Here is a 12539-nt window from a genome sequence, read left to right as displayed (position 1 = left end):
ACCACTAAAGAACTTACTCATGTAACCAGATACCACCAGTACCCCAATAATTTATGGAAAATAATTACACCACAGCAGGAGAGATTTTAATGGTCGTTGTGTGTAATAAAGAGGTCCATGTCTGCACACACATTTCAGGCTTTATCAGTTTTCCCATGGGGCCCTTCTAGGGTTCAGTCGCGTCTCCTGGGACAAGCTCCCAGCATCATGTCCCCTTGGTGCTCAGTCTCAGTTGTGTCATTGGATCCACTGGTCAGGAGAGACTGACTCCTTAGGTGTGCCTGAGAAGATGGGAGGAGCCACCAGGAGTCCCGGGCAGGAACGTATGAGTGGGGACGACGCAGTAAGCGGCCGGTCTATTGGTGACCATGTCTATGCCACAGTCAGCTTTGCTTTCTCACACATTCGTTGGACAGACAGGACTAAGCCCATGAAAACGCAAGTAACAGGGACTCTCTCCCTTATCCCCAATTCACAGAGAAGCACACAGAGGTCTGGTGAGGCGAGCTGACTTGCCTGGGAGTAAAGGGGCTGTGATTCCAGCAGGGCCTGCCTGACTTCCAAGGCTCCAGAGCTTGGAGCCTCATGTCACCTCCTCCCCTGTCTGTGGGCACAGGCATGACTTGATGTGAAAAGCCTGGAAAGTAAAATGCATCTGTCTTAAGTGCACTGAGAGAGGGTCAAATTTAAAATATGTCTTCAATGCGTTTTAATCAAGTATTTCTCTTGCGGTGAGAATGATCATACCCCAGTCTGACAGTTTCATATCAAATCTCTTCAAACTGTGTTATCTTAGAGTACCCACATGTGTATGCCTCCCTTGGCCAAATGAGATAGTTCCTTAATGGACATTAAAACTGTGGTCTGAAAAGCTTGTTGAAAATATGGACAGAGGCACGTAACATGTAGGTCACTGGAAGCATTTCCCAAAAGGCACAACCTACATCCCTCTGGGCCTCCAGGACTGAGGAAGCCAGAAGCCACATTCCAGGAGGACACACGTCGTAGAAAAGGCACCAAATAGACATTTACATGGCAGGTCCCACCATTCATCTAGCAACAACTGGGACGGCATTAGGCAGCCCATGCTCCCACAGTGGCCTCGGTCCTTAAGAAAGAAACAGGACCTGTTGGATTAACTCCTCCCAAACTGAGCGTGCCCAGCAAGCATTCTTACTGGAGGATTCTCCACCAGGAATTCTGGGGCCAAGGATTGGTATTCCAACAGAGAGACCCACCTTCCCATCTTCTTGTCTCAGCCTGTGGCAGCATGTACCTTCCACCTGCGTTTTAGTGACCCACCATCTGCACCACTCCATCTGCTTCAGTATCCCCTTTGTTGATATCATCTCCACCTTGGGGAGGACGGTGGTGCTGGAGAAGCAGAAACACTGATTCTCTCCTCCCCGATCTGAACGGGAGCTGGGAGGGCTGGGCCTGCAGTCTTGAGGGGCTCGGAGGAGTCTTGGCTCCGTAAGCTACCAGCTGCTCAAACTTCATGAGCAATGGGGTGGAAATGCCCAGGAAATGTGCAGAAGGAAGAGTGCCCTGTGCTCTCTGCTCCCCTTCCCAACCTGGGGGTGGTGGATTCTGCCTTTGCTGGCTCAGTGCCTGGACTTGCACGGCAAGGCCTCAGGGTTGGTGAAGAGACAAAGGTGGAGGATTAGGGACAGGGTGAGGACTGGAAGTGGCTGGGAGTCACCTGTGGAGGAGAAGGAAGGATGGGACAGGAGCAAAGTGGGAGGCAGAAGGAAGTGTAGGAGTGCTGGGGGCTGGGGTATCTCTGGGTTCAGGGCTGAGAGTGAGGGAAGCAGTTTTGGGGGAGTCATAGCAAGCAATGCAGAGAGTGGCCAGGGAGAGAGAAATGTTAAGATTTTTGCATACGTTCAGAGTACACCTTCCTCCCACAAGCATCTTGGGACTTCAGTAAAGATTTGAACTACTGGGGCTGCTCTGCCTATGGAGTGGCTATTCTTTTATTCCTTTACTTTCTTAATAAACTCATTTTCACTTAAAAAAAGACTTGAATTATTTTGGCATTAGACAGTGTGATGATTAATTTATGGTCAGCTTGGCTGGGCCACGGTGCTAAGATATTTGGTCAAACATTACTCTAGATGCTCCTGTGAAGGTGTTTCTAGATGACATTGGCATTCGAGTAAAGCAGGTGGCCCTCGTCCAAGGGGGTGGGCCTCACCCAATCAGTTGAAGGCCTGATTAGAACAAAGAGATTGACCTGCCCTGAGCAATAAGGAATTCTGCCCCTAGACTGCCTGAGGCCTGGAACTGCGACATGAGCTCCTTCCCAGGTTTCCAGTCTGCCGGCCCACCCTGCAGAGTTTGAACTTGCCAGTGTGAGCCAGGTCCTTAAAATCACTCTCTTCTGTTGTGCACACCTTGAGTGGCTCTGCTCCTCCGGAGAACACGAACCAGCACAGTAGTGTCTTCATGAAAACATAAGTCCTGTATTAGAGGCCCCTGGAAGGGACAGGCAGGTGCTAAGCTGAAGGCACCCACAAGGGGACACGATTGGCGTCTATCCTGGGGCCTGGGAGTCACACAGGGGAGCCACAACCTGGGCTGGGACCGAGGGAAGGCGGCTTGGGGATCCATAACCCACACAGAAAACAACCAGATAAGAATAAACACAAGCAACAAATGACGTGCAAGAAGAAAGAGACGAAGGCTCTTATAAGAAGAAAAATACAAACACCCAATGATAAAAATATCCACCTCCTGAGATGGGTCTCAGCTCCCGCCTGCCCTCGCCTCGGCCTCCGTCTCGATGATGCATGGGGGCTCACAGCACCTTCCTCCAGGACGAGTTGGGGCAAGGCATGAATACGCTCTGCACGGGTCCAGCACCCAGGAAGTGCCCAGACACGGGCGCAGTTGCTGCTGGCCATGGAAGGGGTGGCCCGACCACCTCCCCCTCTCCACTTGGCTTCTTCCTCCATAAGCCATGGGAGGGGCTGGGTGTCCTGCAGAAGCCATCAGGTCTGTAATGGGCTGAAGTGTGTCCCCCTGAAATTCACACGTTGAAGTCCTGACCACCAGTGCTTTAGACTTTATCTGAAGGAGGCTTTCTCTGGAGAGAGGGTCTCTACAGAGGTCACTGAATTAAAATGAGGTCATTAGAGAGGGCACTGATCCAACAGGGCCAATGTCCTCATAAAGAGATGTGGGGACAGAGGCAGACACAAGCAGAGGGAAGGGGAGGTGAAGGACACAGGCGGAGCTAGCGCCTGCATGCCCAGGAGAGGGGCCTGGGACACAGCCCCCCTGAACAGCCTGGGAAGGACCCAGCCCCGCCCACACTGTGATCTAGGGCTTCAGCCTCCACCGCCCGGACAGGATCCGTTTCTGAGGCCTGAGCCCCCGGCCCTCGGTGCCTCGTTGCAGCAGCTCCAGGACACGGATACAAAGCTGTCACACTCCCTGGCCACGCCTGCTCTGGGAGTCACATGAACAGTACAGAAAACGGTACAGAGATGTGAGACCAGAGGTACAAGGCACCGTGGGCCTGTTTGAGTCCCAAGATTGCAAACCCCTAAGGCAGAGTGACGGTTCCTCTCACCTGTGCCTGGGTCAGACCTCCCTGGCTGGAGGGAGGACGGGAAGGTGCCAGCAAGGAAGATAGTGGTGATGCCATGAGGCCAATGATGGTGATCATTTGATACCAGACAGAAATGTTTCCCATCGTCCCGGATGGCACTCAGCATAGAGTGAAATCACGCACAGGCACAGAGAAAGGCAGCCCCGGACAGCCGCCTTCTCCTGCCACCTGCTTCCCTCCCCGGACAGCCACCTCCTCCTGCCACCTGCTTCCCTCCCCACCTGCCTGCAGGAGAAGCGGGGAGCCAGGCCACGCACCCTCTCTTTGAGTACGTCCTCTGTGGAGACTTGGAGCTGGAGAGACAAGAGGGTCCTTGGCTAATGGCAGATGACACCCTAGAGAGGGGCTGTCTTCCAGGGATGCCGTGTCCAGCCCAGGCCACTGTCTGATTGGTGATGTCCCTCCAAAAAGCATAAGGTGACTGGGTGCGGTGACACACGTCTGTAATCCCAGCACTTTGGGAGGCCAAGGAGAGCAGATGGCTTGAGCTCAGGAGTTCGAGACCAGCCTGGGCAACAGGGCAAAACCCCATTTCTACACACACACACACTCACATCAGCCAAGTGTGGTGGTGCATGCCTGTAGTCCCAGCTACCCAGGAGGTTGAGGTGGGAGGATTGCTCAAGTCTGGGAGGTCGAGGCTGCAGTGAGTTGAGGTGGTGCCATTGTACTCCAGCCTGGGTGACAGAGCAAGATCCTGTCTCAAAAATAGGAACAAATATTTTAAGTTGAGCTTCAACTTCAAAATGCTGTCTTAGGGGTAGAACGTCGCCACCCCCACCCACCTGCAGACTCCCAACTTCACAAGTCTTCTGAGAAGTTCTCTGCTGTTTGGGAATTTTCAGGGCTGGGGGGCAGATGAAATTAGCAATTTGACCCCCTCCCGCTGTATCTAATGCAGCTCTGAAGGACCTCCAGCCTTTCTGAGTGACTCCCTGGGCCCGTCAGCTCATCTACATATACTAAGCTCAGGGCTTCAAAATCAAGGCTAAATTTCAGAGAGCAAAAGGTCTGATTGCAGGGCCATGGAAACTCACTGATCCCCGACATGCTGTGCTTAATGCAATCGGGGGAGAGGACAGAGGGGTCCCTGCTTTAATTTTGAGTCTGCTACCTCCAGGCCCAATATGTCTTCAGGTATTTTTACTCTCAAAAATGTTTCCAGTTGGAATGCAGTAAATTAGGTCCATCTCCTTGAGCAAAACTGAGATCGAAAGGCATTTAGGAATCATTTTCAAAAATCCCAGGATCTGAGGAGGAAGAAGGAGTTGAGACCTTAAAAGCTGAAATCCCAGCCGTTCCAGAAGCGTGTGCTGGGCAAAGCAGGCCTCTGACGTCGCCCCTGCCCTTCCTCGAGTGTGAGCTGCACGTGTGGATGCTGATTCTTCTCTGCCAGCAGCAGCTCCAGGGATGCCCTGGCACTTTCCAAGTTTGCTGGGGAGGAGGTGAAGTGTCGGCGTCCCCAGCCCTCTCTTTGAACTGGGTGCTGGACATATCTTGCTTCCTATTTCATGGTGTTAGTCCTGTTCTGGGGTCCTGGTTCTGTTCTGTGGTCCTGGTTCTGTTCTGTGGTCCTGGTCTTCTACCTAAAACATTCTACGCTAAAAGCTTTCCAGGCGTAGATCCATAGAAATCGAGGCTCACAACAGCATCCCAGATGGGCCTGGGCCAAGACACTCTTTCAGAGAGGGTTTTTGGCTGTCTAACCCATCAATAAGTAAAGAAGGACAAAAAGGAGAGAAGTAGATATTTAGGAGAAGGGGGTGGGGCTTAGCACGCAGCATCACCCCCACCATTTCAGCCGCCTCCCCTTGAAGGGCTCAGTTCCAAAAGGCAGTTTTACTGCAGAGGAAACAACCTGGGAAGAGGGTGTGGACTTGACCTCGGTCACACTGCAAGATAACAGCAGAAACCAGCAAAGATCCAGGGCCTTCCAAAGCCAGGTCCACGCTCCAAGGGAGGAACCAAGGGGAACCCAGAGCCTGCGTAAGATGGGAGGCCCAGGAAATCACAACCCTTTGCAAACCCCCAATACCCGCTATTCAAACACACACCTTCTGGCCTCTCCGTCATGCCCGACCTGGGACAAGAGAATCGGCTCATCCCAGAAGGATACTTGGCACAGCCACACACCCCTGCCCTGCCTCTGCGACAGCAGCCTCTGCAAGCATGGACAGGAACCAGTTCAGTAGCGCCTCACTGCCTCTAGGTACCTGGAGTATCGCACATGGTTGGCAAAGTGTCGCGGTAGCTGCCTTTCCCTTGCTTCCTGCGATTTTGGCATTGGCAGCCGTCCACGTGCTTTGTCTGGGTGTTCGGTCTTTTCCCAGCATCACTGTGGAGACTACAGAATCCACTGGCACAGGCTGCAGGTGGGACCCAGAGCGTGAGAGGCAGGTGGCCTCTGCGTTACTGCCCAGGGAGAGGTAGACGGGGAGCTCCGTGCAGAGTCTGAGCCTGGGTTCCTGCTCTCAGGGCAGCAGGACCAGCCGACCCGTGGAGAGGGGACCTCTCTTTGCTTCCATCTGGGCCATGACAGCCAAGGCCAGGAAGGTGTCCACACCTGGGACCTGAGAGCCTCGGAGTGTTTGGCCCTTGGGGTTTGCATTCCAGGGCTTAGAGCGAGGAGCCAGGGAGCTGAGGTCCAAACCCAACCAGGTGAGGAGGGGCACGGAGGGGAGGCGAGGCGAGCTCTCATGCTGACTCCAAAGCAAAGCCTTCCCTTTGAGGGCAGCTGAAACATTTGCTGCATTCCAAGCTGTGGAGCAGTAGGGGCTGAGAGAAACGGGGGCGGTGTGGGTTCCGTTTTTGCTGAGTGTTGTCTCTCCTTCGGTTGTCCCACAGCTGAGGTTCACAGCACGTGTCATGCTGTGTTCCTGGAAGAAGCAGAAAGCCACTGTTGGAAACGGAATTTGGGTCTTGGTTTCCTCAGCTATAAAATAGGGATTAGAAACCTCCGTTCTACCTTTCTTGTGGGTTTTTGTGACAATGAATAAGATCATCTACGTGAAAACATTTTGCACAGGATCTGATTTTGAGTCAAATAATCAGACTATGTGCAACAGGCTTTGCCATAGATTCTTACGTCTCCACTTCCCAGGCCCTTCAGTGGCGGCCACCTTTGCTGTAGCCCCGTGTGCGAGGGAACGGCCCAGCAAATCTCCGCAGAGCCTCCCGGGGCCTGAGTGTCAGCTGAGACGGGCACCTGTGTAGGACAGGGCCCTCCACGTAGAGGAAAGTCTGAAGGAGGAAGGGAAATGGCACCACGCTGCTCCGAGGTAGGCAGAAGACGCTTTGCAGAGCTGAACGTGCAGTGAGTAAAATAACCAATGAATTCCAGTCCATGAGCAAAATACTCTACACAAACCTTATTTGCGCAATGCACATAAGGCACCATCTGCCTGTCCTCACCATGTACTTCACTCAGCCTCAGGGTGACAGCTTGGAATGAACAGATGACATCACACCGCTGCCCTGGTAACACAACGCTGAGGGCTTTTTGTATGTTTGTTTTCAGCCGTTCGATTAATTGTGAGGCGTTGGGACTAGTGCGTATAGGATGAGCCGGGGCCCACCCTCCTCAGGAGCAGGGCCAAACAGCCCTCCCCAACGTCTCCCAAGGACCTGACCACTGTACCCTGAACTTTTCCCCTTCACACATACCTATTCCCACCCATTCAGTAAAGACATTCAAGGAAAATGTTTTCTCTGCACATACCCCAACTCCCAAATGTTCTTTCATTGCTGTTTCAAAACAGCGAGCATGCTGTTAGCAGAAGCTTAGCTGAGCCACTGCACTCCATCCTCAGGTCTCCAGTGAGGCAAAGTCAGGATCCAGGTGGGGAAGAGAAAGGGCACACATAGTCTCCTCTGCCTCCCATGCCCTCAACAGTCCCCAGCTTCCTGTGACCCCTTGTTTGGGGAACAGCCCAGCAAACCTTCGCAGAGCCTCCTGGGAGTCAGGTGAGGCTGAGGCAGGGACTCTCAGAAGACAAGGCCCTCCACGCAGATGAAAGCCTGAACCAGGAGTGAGAATGGCAGAGTGCTTCTTGCAGATACTCAGACGGGGCTTTGCATAGAGGAATGTGTCTCTCAGGCTTTCCAGGAGCGGGGTCCAGCTAAGCTCAAGGCCAATGAACTTCACAGAACAAAACTGCCCCCACCCTGCGCTCAAGAAGGATCAAGGCCTTGTGCCAGGGGGCCACAGTGTGAGTGTCTCAGCTCTGGCTGGACTTGGGGGAGGTGACAGAGGCCGTGAAAGGACAGCCACATGTCCTGTTGTTTCCCAGGCTCTGCATGGCTGGGCATGGAGGGTGGCCGGAGGCTGCTGCCTTGTGTAGGTAGCAGCCAGGGGCAGGGCACAGAGGAGGGTGCCCTTGAGGTGGGAAATGGGGGTCTCTAGTGGGGGCTCTGCAGGCCCAAGGGGCTGGAAGCAACAGGGTAGCCAGTTGTGCTGCTAAGCCCCCACTCGGGAATGTCTGAGCAGAACGATCTCCATGCCACAGAGGGGCACTGCTAGCCGCACACGTGCCTCCTCCTGGGGTCCCATGGCGTTTAGGGCCTCGGGTTTCTAAGGGAGTCCTGCGGCAAGTGCTTCATGGCCAGTGCATAGAGGCGTCCAATGCAGTCTCCATGGCCCCCATCACCTGGGAAGGCCTTCAGGGGAAGTGAGAAGAGCTCTGGGTTGGGAAAGAAACAAGAAAGTAGCTCAGCCAGCGTGAACCCCGGGACTCTAGCTGGGGCTGGCTGCCTTTCTTTAGGGTGGCCTTCTGCAGAGCTGCCAGGCCAGCATGGGGAGCCCCTGGGGATGTGGAGGGAGCAGGGCACTCGGTCCCCGCTGCATCACTGAGCGGCTGGATCAGACTTCTCCTGAAGGTCCCTGAACCTTTCGCCTCTCCACTGAGGTGAGTGCACCGTCCTTATTGCTTCCCTCCATTTGGGCTGGATCTCTTGTCTGTTTACAACACAAAAAGTTCCAACTGACAGGGTGCTCAAAACTGCCACCAAAAATAGAAATTTCATCACTGTTGCTAAAAACAGTTGTCTGTGCAGAATTTCAGGAGGGAGAATAAGGAAACCTTTCTTGATACATTGGCATCCCAACAACCCACATCCAAAGAGTAGTGTTTCCAATGACACCGAAGAAAACAGGAACTGCTGCCAGGCGTGCCATCCTGGGAGTCCCGGCGAAGGTGCCATCCTAGGAGTCCCAGCGAACGTGGTGACCTAGTGCTCATCTTGACCCCTGCCAGGTGTGGGCGGCCTCTGCACAGTCCATTCCCACCGCTGGAAATAGAGCAAATGGAGAGTTTTCTGATTTGACAAAACACAGCATAACAACACAACAACAGAAACAACAGCAAATAGCCCGAGTTTTCCTCCATGTCTCCATCTGCAAGGAAGCAACTGTGGAAACCAAATAGAACCGGCAGCGCCACTGGGGAAAGGAATGGGCTGATAAATGAGCAGAAAGGACCACCCAGGTGTTCGCTGTCATGCCAGGGGGTTGTGTGGGTGCTCCATGTTTTCGATGTCCAGAGATGAGCAGTTCCGGAAAGGTACTGGAAGCTGAGCTCAGTCCCCGCTCCTCAAGCTGGAGTGTCTGGGCCTACTTCCTGCACGTCAGGGTGCCTGGCCTGGCAGGTGGGAGGACGCTCATTTCTGACGGACACACCAGAGACAAGGCCCTCGAGACCTCTGCCCATGCCCTTCTTGTTCCGTGGGTGCCACTGCCACCACAATGCCCTCAACAGAGCCCTAAACAAGGCGCGCCCAAGGAGCAGCGTGTGGAAGCCCCAGAGGAGGTCCTGGTCCGGAACCCGGATCCCCAAACACTCACATCAGAGCAGAGTGCTCCAGCGTCCCACAAGGGTGGGGGAAGTCTTTATTCAGCACACAGAGGCTCCAGCGTCCCACGAGGGTGGGGGAAGTCTTTATTCAGCAGAGTGTTTTTGCTCATCTGTGTTTTTTTCTTTGGAAACAGACTTTCCACACAGGATGTGACTTCTTTACTTCTTAGTCTTGCCTCTGTAAAACTTGTTACTTCTTTAGTTCTGTTCGGATTTTGAAAACACATCATTTTGATGCCAAGATTAACAAATGTGGCTCTTTATCGTGTTGGAATTGACCCAACAATTCACAGATTAAAAAAAAAAATAATAAGACAAAACGAATCACGTTGGAAAACGTTGCACATTCTTTTTGTCAGATGGTCCTGCTGACCCCACAGGCCCAGTTCCTCCCACTGCCCATTCTTGGGAGTCGTAAGATTTAATAAAAAACAAAACCAAAGCTCCCTGCCTTCATTTTTATGTCCTTTGTGCTGACAGTGTCTTCCTGCCACAGCCCTTCTGTGTAAACAGCCAAATCTCTGTCCCTCCCCATTGGCTGATTGGAGCAGGGTGAACACTGGACCAGATGGTAGCCAACCACTAAGCTGCCAAGGGCCGTGGCATGGGTGGCCTGGATCAAAAAGATGAGTCGGCCAAGTGGAGTCCTCCTGGGAATTGGGAAACACAGAGGCTGAGCTCACTGGCTGCAAGAGCGGAGACCAGGAGGATACCTATCTGGATTCAGCAGCAGGGGCCGTGGAGGCTGCAGTGTGTGAGCCTTGAGCAAGCTGGGGAGATGAGGGACCAGGACCTGTGAGGACAGAGAGGGAGCAGGCTGGCAGAGGAGCCACGGAGGAAGCAAAGATGACCACACTGCCCTTGGAGCAGGTGGAGCAGGGAGTCTCCCTGATGCCTGATTGCCTCTCTCCTTCCAGACCTTTCGTTTTACAGGACATAGCCTTGTCCAGACATCTTTTAGGGCCTCTCTCGCATCCTCTTGACCTACCTGTGTCCTGATGGTGCTTCACTAGGACGTCAGGTGCTTCTTGTCTTCTGCCCAGGCCTTCCTGGATGCCTGTCATGGGACAGAACTCATCTCTTCTGGGGCCCATAAGAGGCAGCACAGGGGAGTTCACAGACCCGGGAGCAACTCTCCATCCATGGGACAGAAGCTGGAAGATAAATATCCCTCTTCCACGTTGTAAAGAAGGGGACTATTCTGACCCCATTGTCCATGACTGCTCAGAGGGTCCTCTGCATAACTGAGCCCCTGTTGCCAGCAGTGGCAAGTAGCTCGGTGACACAGCCTTGGGCCAGCTTTCCCTCCTCCCTCCTTCATTTGCCCAGTCCCCCTAGTCCCTTTTCCCCTGGGAAATTAAAAAGAAAGTGATCTGTATAAAAACTTGGCCTCAGAGTCTTCTTTGAGGGGGAAGACAAGCAATGGCACCCGTGTTGTTGAGGGAACTTCAGTGAATCGCTCTTATTTTGGGCTTGCAACCAAAATAACTCAATCTAGAGGGTCTTTTAAAAAGCATTTGCAACTTCTACTTCCAGGAACATAGCAAACTAGGTTACTCAAATAAAATTCCTGCTGAAAACAAATTAAAATGCTGGAAAAATGTTTCTAATTCTTAAAAGAAATGAAGAGCAAACAAGATAGTAAGAAATAAACAGGCTAAACTGTTTTTTTAAAAGTGGAGTCCAGATAAAAATGAAGAATGTAAGCTGATAGTACTACAAGGACATTTGAAGATCGAGGCAAAATTGGACTGCAGTAGCTTTGCTAGTCTACATGGTGCAGAGACCTCTCACGATAGGAAGTCTAATGAGAGACCCTCTTCACATTGATCTGAGATCTCCCTCAACTGGACCACCACATTCACCATACAACACCCAAGAGACTTGAAGGAGAGGTACCTTCAAGGCACTGAGCAGAATACAGAGGAAAACCTACTTGTGACACATATTTGCACCCTATCTTTAGATCCCTTTGGTGATCAAAACAAAAATGGAATTCTAAAAAATGTTAAGGTAACCCTCAGAAAGATAGAAAAAATGAAACAGAATCAACAACAACAAAAAATTAAATGACAGACTTAAGTTTTAATACATCAATACTTACATTAAATGCAAGTGGTCTAAAAGCACCAATAAACAATAGAAATTGACAGGTTGGATTTAAAACATTTCTCAGCTACACACTGTCTACAAGAGACTCACTTCAAATATAATGATATAAGCCGATTGAAAGTAAAAAGATTTTTAAAAGATACTTTATGCAAACATTAATCAAAAGAAAGTAGAAGTGGCTATGTTGATATCTGATAAAGTAGACTGCAGAGCAAGTAAGATGACCAGAATTGGAGAGGAGACATTATATAGTAATAATGACCAATCCAACAAAAATACATAGCAATCCTAAATGTGTATGCAGCAAACAACAGAACTGCAAAATATGGGAAGCAAAAATTAATAGAACTGAAAGGGGAAATAGACAAATCCATAATTATAGTTGAAGACTTCAAACCCCTTTATCAACCATTGATAGAACTAGACAAAAGATCATCAAGGATATAGAAAAGCTCAAAACACCATCAACCAATAGTATCTGATCAATATTATAACAGTCCACCCAAGAACATCAGAATACTTTTTTTTGTAAATCCCAATAGAACATATATTAAAACAGACCACATCCTGGGCCATAAGACAAATCTCAAAAAATTCAAAAGAATGAAAATCATGCAGAATGTGTGCTCCAGCCGTAGTGCAATCAAACAGAAATCAATAATAGAAAAACTCCAAAAACCTGGAAACCAAGAAAACCTCACAAAATCCCAAAACCACACATGAGTCAAAGAGAAAATATCAGGGAAATTTTTAAAATACATTGAACTGAAGGAAAATGAATATACAACATCTTAAAATTTGTAGGACATAGCTAAAGCAGTGCTAAGAGGGAAATTTATAACATTAAATGCATACACTAAAAAATGAAAAGTCTCAAATCAACAATTTTTTTTTTTTTTTTTTTTTTGAGACGGAGTCTCACTCTGTCACCCAGGCTGGAGTGCAGTGGCGCGATCTCGGCT

General features: G+C 50.9%; 1 pseudogene; it reads right to left on the bottom strand.

The window, feature by feature from the left end:
• Positions 1–4892: 4892 nt before the first annotated feature.
• LOC105502949 lies at positions 4893–7065 on the bottom strand (annotated as a pseudogene).
• Between the last annotated feature and the right edge of the window lie 5474 nt (positions 7066–12539).

Source organism: Colobus angolensis, unplaced genomic scaffold (genome assembly GCF_000951035.1).
Source record: "Colobus angolensis palliatus isolate OR3802 unplaced genomic scaffold, Cang.pa_1.0 Scaffold82, whole genome shotgun sequence".
NCBI lineage: Eukaryota > Metazoa > Chordata > Mammalia > Primates > Cercopithecidae > Colobus > Colobus angolensis.
The sequence above is the reverse complement of the archived record's forward strand: the minus strand, read 5'-3'. Positions and strand labels throughout refer to the sequence as shown.